Here is a 14,981-nt window from a genome sequence, read left to right as displayed (position 1 = left end):
CAGTATTCCACAGCCCTTGAGAACCAACTGTACAGGAGCTACGGTACAGTTTCAGAACAAACTCTTGGTGTTACATCTAACAGAGAGGATCAAGTTCCCTTTTTCTGCATGTGAAGAATATTAGTCTATAATGGAAGTATGACCAGTGGGTAATAATGATTAATGTCAGAGGACATAAATTTTCAATAATATTAATTTCTCTGAATGTATTGGATAAAGGCAATACAACCATACTTTCTAAGAGGACCAGCTAATATGGCAAAGAAGAAAAGAATATACAGACGTAGAAAAGAATAAGCCTATGCTTTGTGGGCAAGTTTTAAACCCTCAGTTTAAGTCCTACTCTCTGGAATTAAGGCATCTCAGAAATAAAGGTAAGAGGTATGATACTAAGTCTATTTTTTTCTCATCAATCTTATTTTTATTGAATCCTGAAAAACAGAGATAGGTGAAAAGTCAAGTTGGGGAGTCAAACATTGTGCTCCAGGTTTTAAAATGTCAACAGAATTTATAATGTAGAGATGATATACTTTGTCTTTGCTCTTATTGTTGTTTTTAATGTGGAGTTACTTTGCTGTCTTGGAAAAATGGTAATACAATTACTATTCTTGATAAAACAACACAAAATCACATGCTGAGTAAATCTATGAAAATTTATAACAGATACTGAAAATCTCAAAACCAATCAATGTAAAGCAATAAGTTAGTGGGCTCCCCTACATCTACCTCTGTGTCACTAAGAAAACTGGTGAAAAAGGTGAGGCAAGACAACTTTTAGATGAAGACAAATTCATATTTAATATGCCTCCACTATTAACAAATTAGTCATTGCCATTTTCTATAACTCTGAATTCCTCAAGCTTTTTAGATTTGTGTCAAATTTGGGGAACATCAAATCATATAAAGGATACACATTCAGGATAGCTTCAAGATGGCAGAGGAGTAAGATGTGGAGATCACCTTCCTCCCCACAACTACATCAAAAATGCATGTACATGTGGAACAACTACAGAACACCTACTGAACGCTGGCAGAAGAACTCAGACTTCCCACAAGGCAAGAAACTCCCCACGTACCTGGGTAGGGCAAAAGAAAAAAGAAAAAAAACAGAGACAAAAGAATAGGGATGAGACCTGCACCTCTGGGAGGGAGCTGTGAAGGAGGAAAAGTTTCCACAAACTAGGAAGCCCCTTCACTGGCAAAGACGGGGGGGTGTGGGGGGGAAGCTTTGGAGCCACGGAGGAGAGCGCAGCAACAGGGATGCAGAGGGCAAAGCTGAGAGATTTCCGCACAGAGGATCGGTGCCGACCAGCACTCACCAGCCCGAGAGGCTTGTCTGCTCACCCGCCAGGGCAGGCGGGGAATGGGAACTGAGGCTCAGGCTTCGTAGGTCAGATCCCAGGGAGAGGACTGGGGTTGGTTGCGTGAACACAGCCTGAAGAGGGCTAGTGCGCCACAGCTAGCCGGGAGGGAGTCTGGGAAAATGTCTGGAACTGCCTGAGAGGCAAGAGACCACTGTTTAGGGGTGCACAAGGAGAGGGGATTAAGAGCACTGCCTAAACGAGCTCCAGAGATGGGAGCGAGCCGCAGCTATCAGCCCGGACCCCAGAGACAGGCATGAAATGCTAAGGCTGCTGCCGCCACCACCAAGAAGCCTGTGTGCGAGCACAGGTCACTATCCACACCCCCCTTCCGGGAGCCTGTGCAGCCCGCCACTGCCAGGATCCCGTGATCCAGGGACAACTTCCCCAGGAGAACACACAGCGCGCCTCAGGCTGGTGCAACCTCACTCCGGCCTCTGCCTCCACAGGCTTGCCCCGCATTCCGTACCCGTCCCTCCCCCTTGCCTGAGTGAGCCAGAGCCCCCTAATCAGCTGCTCCTTTAACCCCGTCCTGTCTGAGCGAAGAACACGCAGAGGTGGGGCCAAATCCAAAGCTGAAACCCAGGAGCTGTTCGAACAAGGAAGAGAAAGGGAAATTTTTCCCAGCAGCCGTAGGAGCTGTGGATTAAATCCCCACAATCAACTTGATGTACCCTGCATCTGTGGAATACCTGGATAGACAACGAATCATCCCAAAATGGAGGTGGTGGACTTTGGGATCAACTGTAGACTTCGGGTTTGTTTTCTGCATCTAATTTGTTTCTGGTTTTATGTTTATCTTAGTTTGGTATTTACAGCTTATTATCATTGGTAGATTTGTTTATTGATTTGGTTGTTCTCTTCCTTTAAAAAATTTTTTAATGTATATATATATATATATATATATATTTTCCTTTTTCTCCTTTTGTGAGTGTGTATGTGTATGCTTCTTTGTGTGACTTTGCCTGTATAGCTTTACTTTTACCATTGGTCTTAGGGTTCTGTCCATCCTTTTTTTTTTCTTGTATAGTTTTTAGAGCTTGTTATAATTGGTGGATTTGTTTTTGCATTTGGTTGCTCTCTCTTCCGTTTTTTTTTTTTACTACTTTAACATTTTTTTATATATAATAATATATATTTTTTAATTTTAATAACTTTATCTATTTTTCCTTCTTTCTTTCTTTCTTTCTCTCTCTTTTCTTCTGAGCAGGGGTGGCTGACAGAGTCATGGTGCTTCAGCAGGGTGTCAGGCCTGAGCCTCTGAGGTGAGAGAGCCAAGTTCAGGACATTGGTCCACCAGATACCTCCTGGCCCCATGTAATATCAAACAGCGAAAGCTCTCCCAGAGAGCTCCATCTCAGCGCTAAGACCCAGCTCCACTCAATGACCAGCACGCTAGAGTGCTGGACACCCTAAGCCAAACAACTAGCAAGACAGGAACACAACCCCACCCACTAGCAGAGAAGCTGCCTAAAATCATAGCAAGTTCAGAGACACTCCAAAACACACCACCGGATGTGGTCCTGCCCACCAGAAAGACAAGATCCAGCCTCATCCACCAGAACACAGGCACCAGTCCCCTCCACCAGGAAGCCTACACAACCCACTGAAACAAACTTAGCCACTGGGGCAGACACCAAAAACAACGGGAACTACGAACCTGCAGGCTGCAGAAAGGAGACCCCAAACACAGTAAGTTAAGCAAAATGAGAAGACAGAGAAATACACAGCAGATGAAGGAGCAAGTTAAAACCCACCAGACCAAACAAATGAAGAGGAAATAGGCAGCCTACCTGAAAAAGAATTCAGAATAATGATAGTAAAGATGATCCAAAATCTTGGAAATAGAATGGAGAAAATACAAGAAACGTTTAACAAGGACCTAGAAGAACTAAAGAGCAAACAATGATGAGCAACACAATAAATGAAATTAAAAATACTCTAGATGGGATCAATAGCAGAAAAACTGAGGCAGAAGAACGGATAAGTGACCTGGAAGATAAAATAGTGGAAATAACTACTGCAGAGCAGAATAAAGAAAAAAGAATGAAAAGAATTGAGGACAGTCTCAGAGACCTCTGTGACAACATTAAACATACCAACATTGGAATAATAGAGGTCCCAAAAGAAGAGAAAAAGAAAGGCACTGTGAAACTATTTGAACAGATTATAGTTGAAAACTTCCCTAATATGGAAAAGGAAATAGTCAATCAAGTCCAGGAAGAACAGAGAGTCCCATACAGGATAAATTCCAGGAGAAACATGCCAAGACACATATTAAGCAAAGCCTCAAAAATTAAATACAAACAAAAAATATTAAAAGCAGCAAGGGAAAAGAAACAAATAATATACAAGGGAATCCCCATAAGGTTAACAGCTGATCTTTGAGCAGAAACTCTGCAAGCCAGAAGGAAGTGGCAGGACATATTTAAAGTGATGAAAGAGAAAAACCTACAACCAAGATTACTCTACCCAGCAAGGGTCTCATTCAGATTCCATGGAGAAATTAAAAGCCTTACAGACAAGCAAAAGCTAAGAGAATTCAGCACCACCAAACCAGCTTTACAACAAATCCGAAAGCAACTTCTCTAGGCAGGAAACACAAGAGAAGGAAAAGACCTATGATAACAAACCCAAAACAATTAAAAAAATTAATAGGAACACACATATCAATAACTACCTAAAATGTAAATAGATTAAATGCTCCAACCAAAACACACAGACTGCCTGAAAAGATACAAAAACAAGACCTGTATATATGCTGTCTATAAGAGACCCACTTCAGACCTAGGGACACATATAGACTGAAAGTGAGGGGATGGAAAAAGATATTCCATGCAAATGGAAATGAAAGGAAAGCTGGAGTAGCAATTCTCATATCAGACAAAATAGACTTTAAAATAAAGACTATTACAAGAGACAAAGAAGGACACTACATAATGATCAAGGGATCAATCCAAGAAGAAAATATAACAATTGTAAATATTTATTCAAACAACATAGGAGCACCTCAATACTTAAGGCAAATGCTAACAGGGATAAAAGGCGAAAATGACAGTAACACAATCATAGTAGGGGACTTTAACACCCAACTTTCACCAATGGACATATCATCCAAAAAGAAAATAAATAAGGAAACACAAGATTTAAATGATACATTAAACAAGATGGACTTAATTGATATTTACAGGACATTCCATCCAAAAACAACAGAATACACTTTCTTCTCAAGTGCTCATGGAACATTCTCCAGGATAGATCATATCTTGTGTCACAAATCCAGCCTTGGTAAATTTAAGAAAATTGAAATCATATCAAGTATGTTTTCAGACCACAACGTTATGAGACTAGATGTCAAGTACAGGAAAAATCTGTAAAAAATACAAACACATGGAGGTTAAACAATACACTACTAAATAACAAAGATATCACTGAAGATATCAAAGAGAAAATAAAAAAAATACTTAGAAACAAATGACAATGAAAGCACGACAAAACAAAATCTATGGGATGCAGCAAAAGCAGTTCTAAGAGGGAAGTTTATAGCAATACAATCCTCCCTCAAGAAAGAAGAAACATCTCAAATAAACCACCTAACCTTACACCTAAAGCAATTAGAGAAAGAAGAACAAAAAAACAGCAAAGATAGCAGAAGGAAAGAAATCATAAAGATCAGATCAGAAATAAATGAAATAGAAATGAAGGAAACAACAGCTAAGATCAATAAAACTAAAAGCTTGTTCTTTGAGAAGATAAACAAAATTGATAAACCACTAGCCAGACTCATCAAGAAAAAAAGGGAAAAGACTCAAATCAATAGAATGAGAAATGATAAAGGAGAAGTAACAACTAACACTGCAGAAATACAAAAGATCATGACGGATTACTACAAGCAACTCTATGCCAATAAAATGGACAACCTGGACGAAATGGACAGATTCTTACAAAAGCACAACCTGCTGAGACTGAACCAGGAAGAAACAGAAAATATAAAGAGACCAATCATAAACACTGGAATTGACATGGTGATTAAAAATCTTCCAATAAACAAAAGCCCAGGACCAGAAGGATTCACAGGGGAATTCTATCAAACATTTAGAGGAGAGCTAACACTTAGCCTTCTCAAACTCTTCCAAAATACAGCAGAGGGAGGAACACTCCCAAACTCATTCTATGAGGCCACCATCACCCTGATACCAAAAGAAGACAAAGATGTCACAAAAAAACAGAAGTACAGACAAATATCACTGATGAACAAAAAGGCAAAAATCCTCAAGAAAACAGTAACAAACAGAACCCAACAGCATGTTACTTTTAACGTAACGTGATCATACACCATGATCAAGTGGGGTTTATCCCAGGAATGCAAGGATTCTTCAATATATGGAAATCAATCAATGTAATAAACCACATAAACAAACTGAAGGAGAAAAACCATATGATCATCTCAATAGGTGCAGAAAATGCTTTTGACAAAATTCAACACCCATTTATGATAAAAGCTCTGCAGAAAGCAGGCATAGGGGGAACTTACCTTAACAAAATAAAGGTCATATATGACAAACCCAGAGCCAACATCGTTCTCAATGGTGAAAAACTGAAACCATTTCCACTAAGATCAGAAACAAGACAAGGTTGCCCACTCTCAGCACTATTATTCAACATAGTTTCGGAAGTTTTAACTACAGCAATCAGAGAAGAAAAAGAAATAAAAGGAATCCACATCGGAAAAGAAGAAGGAAAGCTGTCACTGTTTGCAGATGACATGATATGATACATAGAGTATCCTAAAGATGCTACCAGAAAACTACTAGAGCTAATCAATGAATTTGGTAAAGTAGCAGGATACAAAATTAATGCACAGAAATCTCTTGCATTCCTATACACTAATGATGAAAAGTCTGAAAGAGAAATTAAGGAAACACTCCCATTTACCATTGCAACAAAAAGAATAAAATACCTAGGATAAACCTACCTAAGGAGACAAAAGACTTGTACACAGAAAACTATAAGACACTGAGGAAAGAAATTAAAGATGATACAAACAGTTGGAGAGATATAATGTGTCTTGAATAGGAAGAATCAACATTGTGAAATGACTATACTACACAAAGCAACCTACAAATTGAATGCAATCCCTATCAAACTACCAATGGCGAGGCCTGAACCAAGATGGCAGAGTAGAAGGACGTGCTCTCACTCCCCCTTGTGAGAACACCAGAATCACAACTAGGTGCTGCACAATCATCAACAGGAAGATACTTGAACTCAACAAAAAAGCTACCCTACATCCAAAGACAAAGGAGAAGCCACAGTGAAATGGTAGGAGGGGTGCAATCACAGCAAAATGAAATCCCATAACTGCTGGGTGGGTGACTCACAGACTGGAGAACAATTATACCACAGAAGTCCACCCACTGGAGTGAAGGTTCTGAGCCCCACGTCAGACTTCCCAACCTGGGGGTCTGGCAACGGGAGGAGGAATTCCTAGAGAATCAGACTTTGAAGGATAGTGCGATTTGATTGCAGGACTTAGACAAGACTGGGGAAAACAGAGACTCCACTCTTGGGGGGCACACACAAAGTAGTGTGTGCATCAGGACCCAGAGGAAGGAGCAGTGACCACAGAGGAGACTGAACCAGACCTACCTGCTAGTGTTGGAGGGTCTCCTGCAGAGGTGGGGGGTGGCTGTGGCTCACCGTGGGGACAAGGACACTGGCAAAGAAGTTCTGGGAAGCACTCCTTGGCGTGAAGCCTCCCAGAGTCTGCCATTAGCCTCACCAAAGAGCCCAGGTAGGCTCCAGTGTTGGGTCGCCTCAGGCCAAACAACCAAAAGGAAGGGAATCCAGCACCACCCATCAGGAGTCAAGCGAATTAAAGATTTACTGAGCTCTGCCCACCAGAGCAACAGTCAGCTCTACCTACCACCAGTCCCTCCCACCAGGAAACTTGCACAAGCCTCTTAGATAGCCTCATCCACCAGAGCGCAGACAGCAGAAGCAAGAAGAACTACAATCCTGTAGCCTGTGGAACAAAAACCACATTCACAGAAAGGTAGACAAGATGAAAACACAGAGGGCTATGTACCAGATGAAGGAACAAGATAAAACCCCAGAAAAACAAATAAATTAAGTGGATATAGGGAACCTTCCAGAAAAAGAATTCAGAATAACGACAGTGAAGATGATCCAGGACCTCGGAAAAAGGATGGAGGCAAAGATCGAGAAGATGTAAGAAATGTTTAACAAAGACCTAGAAGAATTAAAGAATAAACAAACAGAGATGAACAATACAGTAACTGAAATGAAAACTTCACTAGAAGGAATCAATAGCAGAATAACTGAGGCAGAAGAACGGATAAGTGACCTGGAACACAGAGTGGTGAAATTCACTGCTGCGGGAGAATAAAGAAAAAAGAATGAAAAGAAATGAAGACAGCCTAAGAGACCTCTGGGACAACATTAAACGCAACAACATTCGCATGATAGGGGTCCCAGAAGAAGAGAGAGAGAAAGGAGCAGAGAAAATTTTGAAGAGATTATAGTCGAAAACTTCCCTAACATGGGAAAGGAAATAGCCACCCAAGTTGAGGAAGCGCAGTGAGTCCCATACAGGATAAACCCAAGGAGAAACACGTCAAGACACATAGTAATCAAATTGGCAAAAATTAAAGAGAAAGAAAATTATTGAAAGTAGCAAGGGAAAAATGACAAATAACATACAAGGGAACTCCCATAAGGTTAACAGCTGATTTCTCAGCAGAAACTCTACAAGACAGAAGGGAGTGGCAAGATACACTTAAAGTGATGAAAGGGAAGAACCTACAACCAAGAGTACTTTACCCAGTAAGGATCTCATTCAGATTCAATGGAGAAATCAAAAGCTTTACAGAGAAGCAAAAGCTAGGAGAATTCAGCACCACCAAACCAGCTCTACAACAAATGCTAAAGGAACTTTTTCTCTAAGTGGGAAACACTAGAGAAGAAAAGGACCCACAAAAACAAACCCAAAACAATTAAGGAAATGGTAATAGGAACATACGTATCAATAATTACCTTAAATGTGAATGGATTAAATGCTCCAACCAAAAGACACAGGCTTGCTGAATGGATAAGAAAACAAGACCCATACATAGGCTATCTAAAAGAGACCCATTTCAGACCTAGGGACCCATACAGACCGAACGTGAGGGGATGGAAAAAGATATTCCATGCAAATGCAAATCAAAAGAAAAAAGCTGGAAGGCTTCCCTGGTGGCGCAGTGGTTGAGAGTCCGCCTGCCAATGCAGGGGACACGGGTTCATGCCCCGGTCTGGGAAGATCCCACATGCCGTGGAGCGGCTGGTCCCATGAGCCATGGCCGCTGAGCGTGCGCGTCTGGAGCCTGTGCTCGCAACAGGAGAGAGGCCACAACAGTGAGAGGCCCACATACCGTTAAAAAAAAAAAAAAAAAAAAAAAAAGACAGCTGGAGTAGCAGTACTCATATCAGATCAAATAGACTTTAAAATAAAAATGTCACAAGAGACAAAGAAGGACACTCCATAATGATCAAGCGATCAATCCAAGAAGAAGATATAACAATTATAAGTATATATGCACCCAACATAGGAGCACCTCAATATATAAGGCCACCGCTAACAGCTACAAAAGAGGGAATCGACAGTAACACAATAATACTGGGGGACTTTAACACCTCACTTACACCAATGGACAGATCATACAAAATGAAAATAAATAAGGAAACAGAAGCTTTAAATGACACAATAAACCAGATAGATTTAACTGATATTTATAGGACATTCCATCCAAAAACAGCAGATTACACTTTCTTCTCAAGTGTGCACAGAACATTCTCCAGGATATAGCACATCTTGGGTCACAAATCAAGCCTCAGTAAATTTAAGAAAATTGAAATCATATCAAGCAACTTTTCTGACCACAATGCTATGAGACTAGATATGAATTACAGGGAAAACAACTTTAAAAAAAGAAACACATGCAGGCTAAAGAATACATTACTAAATAACCAAGAGATCACTAAAGAAATCAAAGAGGAAATAAAAAAATACCTAGAGACAAATGACAATGAAAACATGATGATCCAAAACCTATGGGTTGCAGCAAAAGAGTTCTAAGAGGGAAGTCTATAGCTATACAAGCCTACCTCAAGAAACAAGAAAAATCTCTAATAAACAATCTAACCTTACACCTAAAGGAACTAGAGAAAGAAGAACAAACAAAACCCAAAGTTAGCAAAAAGATTGAAATCATAAAGATCAGAGCAGAAATAAATGAAAAAGAAACAAAGAAAACAATAGCAAAAATGAATAAAAGTAAAAGCTGGTTCTTTGAGGAGATAAAGAAAATTGATAAACCATTAGGCAGACTCATCAAGAAAAAGAAGGAGAGGACTCAAATCAATAAAATTAGAAATGAAAAAGGAGAAGTTACAACAGACACCGCAGAAATACAAAGCATCTGAAGAGACTACTACAAGCAACTCTGTGCCAATAAAATGGACAACCTGGAAGAAATGGACAAATTCTTAGAAAGGTATAACCTTCCAAGACTGAACCAGGAAGAAATAGAAAATATAAACAGACCAATCACAAGTAATGAAATTGAAACTGTGATTAAAAATCATCCAACAAACAAAAGTCCAGGACCAGATGGCTTCACAGGTGGATTCTGTCAAACATTTAGAGAAGAGGTAACACCCATCCTTCTCAAACTCTTGCAAAAAATTGCAGAGGAAGGAACACTCCCAAACTCATTCTATGAGGCCACCATTACCCTGATACCAAAACCAGACAAAGATACTACAAAAAAAGAAAATTACAGACCAATATCACTGATTAATATAGATGCAAAAATCCTAAACAAAATACTAGCAAAAGGAATTCAACAACATATTAAAAGAATCATACACCATGATCAAGTGGGATTTATCCCAGGGATGCAAGGATTCTTCAATATACGCAAATCAATCAATATGATACACCATATTAACAAATTGATTAACAATGTGACACACCATATTAACAAATTGAAATACCATATGATCATCTCAATAGATGCAGAAAAATCTTTTGAGAAAATTCAACACCAATTTACGATAAAAACTCTCCAGAAAGTGGGCATATAGGGAACCTACCTCAACATAATAAAGGCCGTATTTGATAAACCCACAGTAAACATCATTCTCAATGGTGAAAAACTGAAAGCATTTCCTCTAAGATCAGGAACGAGACAAGGATGTCCACTCTCACCACTATTATTCAACATAGTTTTGGAAGTCCTAGCCACAGCAATCAGAGAAAAAAAAGAAATAAAGGGAATACAAATTGGAAAAGAAGAAGTAAAACTGCCACTGTTTGCAGATGACACGATACTATACATAGAGAATCCTAAAGATGCCACCAGAAAACTACTAGAGCTAATTAATGAATCTGGTAAAGTTGCAGGATACAAAATTAATACACAGAAATCTCTTGCATTCCTATACACTAATGATGAAAAATCTGAAAGAGAAATTAAGGAAACACTCCCATTTACCATTGCAAGTAAAAGAATAAAATACCTAGGAATAAACCTACCTAGGGAGACAAAAGACCTGTATGCAGAAGACTATAAGACATTGATGAAGGAATTAAAGATGATACCAACAGATGTAGAGATATACCATGCTTTTGGATTGAAAGAATCAATATTGTGAAAATGACTATACTACCCAAAGTAATCTACAGATTCAATTCAATCCCTATCAAATTACCAATGGCATTTTTTACGGAACTAGAACAGAAAATCTTAAAATTTGTATGGTGACATCAAAGACCCCAAATAGCCAAAGCAGTCTTAAGGGAAAAAAATGGAGCTGGAGGAATCAGACCTCCTGACTTCAGACTATACTACAAAGCTACAGTAATCAAGACAATATGATAGTGGCACAAAAACAGAAACACACATCAATGGAACAAATAGAAAGCCCAGAGGTAAACCCACGCACCTATGGTCAACTAATCTATGACAAACGAGGCAAGGATATACAATGGAGAAAAGACAGTCTCTTCAATAAGTGGTGCTGGGAAAACTGGACCACTACATGTAAAAGAATGAAATTAGAACACTCCCTAACACCATACACAAAAATGAACTCAAAATGTATTAGAGACCTTAATGTTAGACCGGACACTATAAAACTCTTAGAGGAAAACATAGGAAGAACACTCTTTGACATAAATCACAGCAAGATATTTTTTGATCCACCTCCTAGAGTAATGGAATTAAAAACAAAAATAAACAAATGGGACCTAATGAAACTTAAAAGCTTTTGCCCAGCAAAGGAAACCATAAACAAGATGAAAAGACAACCCTCAGAATGGGAGAAAATATTGCAAACGAATCAATGGACAAAGGATTAATCTCCAAAATATATAAACAGCTCATGCAGCTCAATATTAAAAAAAAACAACCCAATCCAAAAATGGGCAGAAGATCTAAATAGACATTTCTCCAGAGAAGATATACAGATGGCCAAGAAGCATATGCAAAGCTGCTCAACATCACTATTAGAGAAATTCAAATCAAAACTACAATGAGGTGTCTCCTCACACCAGTTAGAATGGGCATCATCAGAAAATCTACAAACAACAAATGCTAGAGAGGGCGTGGAGAAAAGTGAACCCTCTTGCACTCTTGGTGGGAATGTAAATTGATACAGCCACTATGGAGAACAGTATGGAGGTTCCTTAAAAAACTAAAAATAGAATTCCCATATGGTCCAGCAATCTCACTACTGGGCATATACCCAGAGAAAACCATAATTCAAAAAGACACATGTACTCCAATGTTCATTGCAGCACTATTTACAATAGCCAGGTCATGGAAGCAACCTAAATGTCCATCGACAGACGAATGGATAAAGAAGATGTGTTACATATATACAATGGAATATTACTGAGCTATAAAAAAGAATGAAATTGGGTCATTTGTTGAGATGTGGATGGATCTAGAGAGTGTCATAGAGTGAAGTAAATCATAAAGAGAAAAACAAATATTGTACATTAACACATCTATGTGGAACCTAGAAAAATGGTACAGATGAACTGGTTTGCAGGGCAGAAATTGAGACACAGATGTAGAGAACAAAAGTATGGACACCAAGGGGGGAAAGCCACGGGGTGGTGGTGGTGGTGGTGGTGTGATGAATTGGGCAATTGGGATTGACATGTATACACTGATGTGTATACAATTGATGATTAATAAGAACCTGCTGTATAAAAAAATTAAATTAAATTAAAAATTTCCAAAAAAAAAAGAAAAGTGAGGAATTCACCTAGATCTGTTAGGCAAAATGTGTGATAAACCCTTGGTATGACTTTCGTAGCCCTGAGAGATCTTTTAAAAGTTCAGTATGAGACTCCTTATCAAAATTTCACACACACACATAAGAAATCTATATCATCAATTATAGTTATATAAATCATCAGGCCAAGTTTACTGAGACCAGACTTATTTTGCAAACAAACTACTCTTAATTTGGTTACATTTGGTAAAAATGACGGTAATTTTAGAGAGAAAAAGATTATGTTTCAGTGAATATTAAATTCTGGTTTTGTTAATGGGGGGTCTGTATTTATTAAGACTTACCTCCTAGGTAGTTCCCTGCTGTCATGCTATATTAATGTAAAGTTTAATTGAAGGACAGTCTGAGTTTGTTTCTGAAGTTTATCTTAGTAATCTATCTTTGAATGAAGATCAGATGCCCCAGGACCTGGAACTAGGAGATTGTGCATGCTGAAACAGACGTAATTTAAAGACTATCTCCAACCTGGACGGAAGGACACTTATCAGGTACTCTTAACTAGCTGATGAACAGTGAAACTGAAGGGAATGACTCCTGGATTAATCTCCACTCACAAAGGGCCCCTGCAGTGGACTGGCCTATGGAGAGTGTGGCTGACCTCAAAATCACCTTAAAACAATGCTCAAACAAAAGAGAAACTACACTCATACTAGGATGAGAAGAAGACGACATCAGAAGTAGACAGATTGCCCAAGATCCTGGACCTAACTCGTATGATCATTTATAATGTTTTCTTGACTTCTTGGACCCTTGCATATGAATCAAATGTTTTCCTATCATGGGCACGATCCTATGCTAGTTTTTTTTTTTTTTTTTTTTTCCTATGCTAGTTTTAAAAATCAATCCAGTTGTTGGGTTTGTGGCCAATTACCTGTGTCTAGTACTTCTGGGTTACCTTGGTGGATTTCTCTACTCCAAGGCTCTAACTGGTTGGCTCTTAGGAAATTTATTCTAGAAGAGAGAAATTATAGTCCTATTTAGGCCACTATTAATATTACTAGGTGGGATCCCCTCACCTAGCCAATTAATGATCCTACTCTGACTCTGGCCATAAATTTTTCTTTATTACTCAGGCTCAATCATAGCAACAAGCAAAATTTCAGCCAAGGAATAAGACCTCCCACAATTATGGGATGGATTTATGTAGTTAACACCAGGCCATGGTAATTTAAGTTTAAAGGCTCCTCTATGTTGGGAACAATTAAATCATAGTAAGGATAATCAGTCTAGTAACACTAGGAAACTGGGCTGGGTGCCTTATGGACAGTGCCAATATAAAATTTACCTTAAAGATAAGGATTGGTACAGAACAGACTAAGTCAGACAACCTGGGATATACTGGGCCACACCTAATGGAAGCTTGCTTAATTCTTACTTATGACTTCACTACTACTGCTAGCTATGTTATTTGTATTTCACCTGTTTTACAAAATTGTTGTTTCTTACATTACCAAATGTGTGACTAAGCCTGTCATAAAATGATGATATATGGTTCCATGTAAGATCAATGATGGTAATAGTGTAACTCTAGATATGGGAAGAAGCAACAAGAGGGAATATTTTCCTGGACTGTAAGAGACTAGTAAGACAGGTGGTCCAGAGACTTTTTGGCTACTCCTGTGGCCTAGTCCAGTAAGAGCACATTGAGTAGCCTATCAGAAAACTCTTTTCCAGGCTTTGGAATGAGCATTCCTAGCCCCATGGATTGAAATGGTCATGAAATGCCCCCCCAAACCATGGTCAAATTTATGACCATGAAGGGGCCCTGCTGACTGGAAAGCAGCACTTGCCATTGGCACTTGCTGTCTGTCTCTACAAAGATTAAATCATGAGCCACTGCAGCTGCTGACCTTCAATACCCCCTGAAAGGAGTTCACAGTTGACATCAGGAATGAGGCAGTCTGTTCTCTGGGAAAAACTGGCAGAACAGGCCTTCAGACAGTTAGATATTTTCAGGAGAAGATTTTTTGAGCCGAAATTCTTGCATCTTCTCATACCTAGAGAAACACTAACATCATTAACGGTGACATCTGCTTTGGCTATAAAGGAGAATATTACAATTAAAAGTCAAAATGGGAAAAAAAACCCAACAAAAAACAAACTACCAATGGCATTTTTCACAGAACTAGAACAAAAACTTTCACAATTTGTATGGAAACACAAAAGACCCCGAATAGCCAAAGCAGTCTTGAGAAAGAAAAACAGAGCTGGAGGAATCAGGCTCTTGGACTTCAGACTATACTACAAAGCTAC

At 39.0% G+C, this 14,981-nt stretch overlaps 1 protein-coding gene across 3 annotated transcripts in view; it reads right to left on the bottom strand.

Moving 5' to 3' along the window:
- Positions 1 to 14,981, bottom strand: part of VPS13B (vacuolar protein sorting 13 homolog B) — a 778,894-nt gene that overhangs the window by 144,638 nt on the left and 619,275 nt on the right. The window lies entirely within an intron of this gene.

This window comes from Aethalodelphis obliquidens, unplaced genomic scaffold (genome assembly GCF_003676395.1).
Source record: "Aethalodelphis obliquidens isolate GAN/ISIS:26980383/991018 unplaced genomic scaffold, ASM367639v1 scaffold39, whole genome shotgun sequence".
NCBI lineage: Eukaryota > Metazoa > Chordata > Mammalia > Artiodactyla > Delphinidae > Aethalodelphis > Aethalodelphis obliquidens.
The sequence above is the reverse complement of the archived record's forward strand: the minus strand, read 5'-3'. Positions and strand labels throughout refer to the sequence as shown.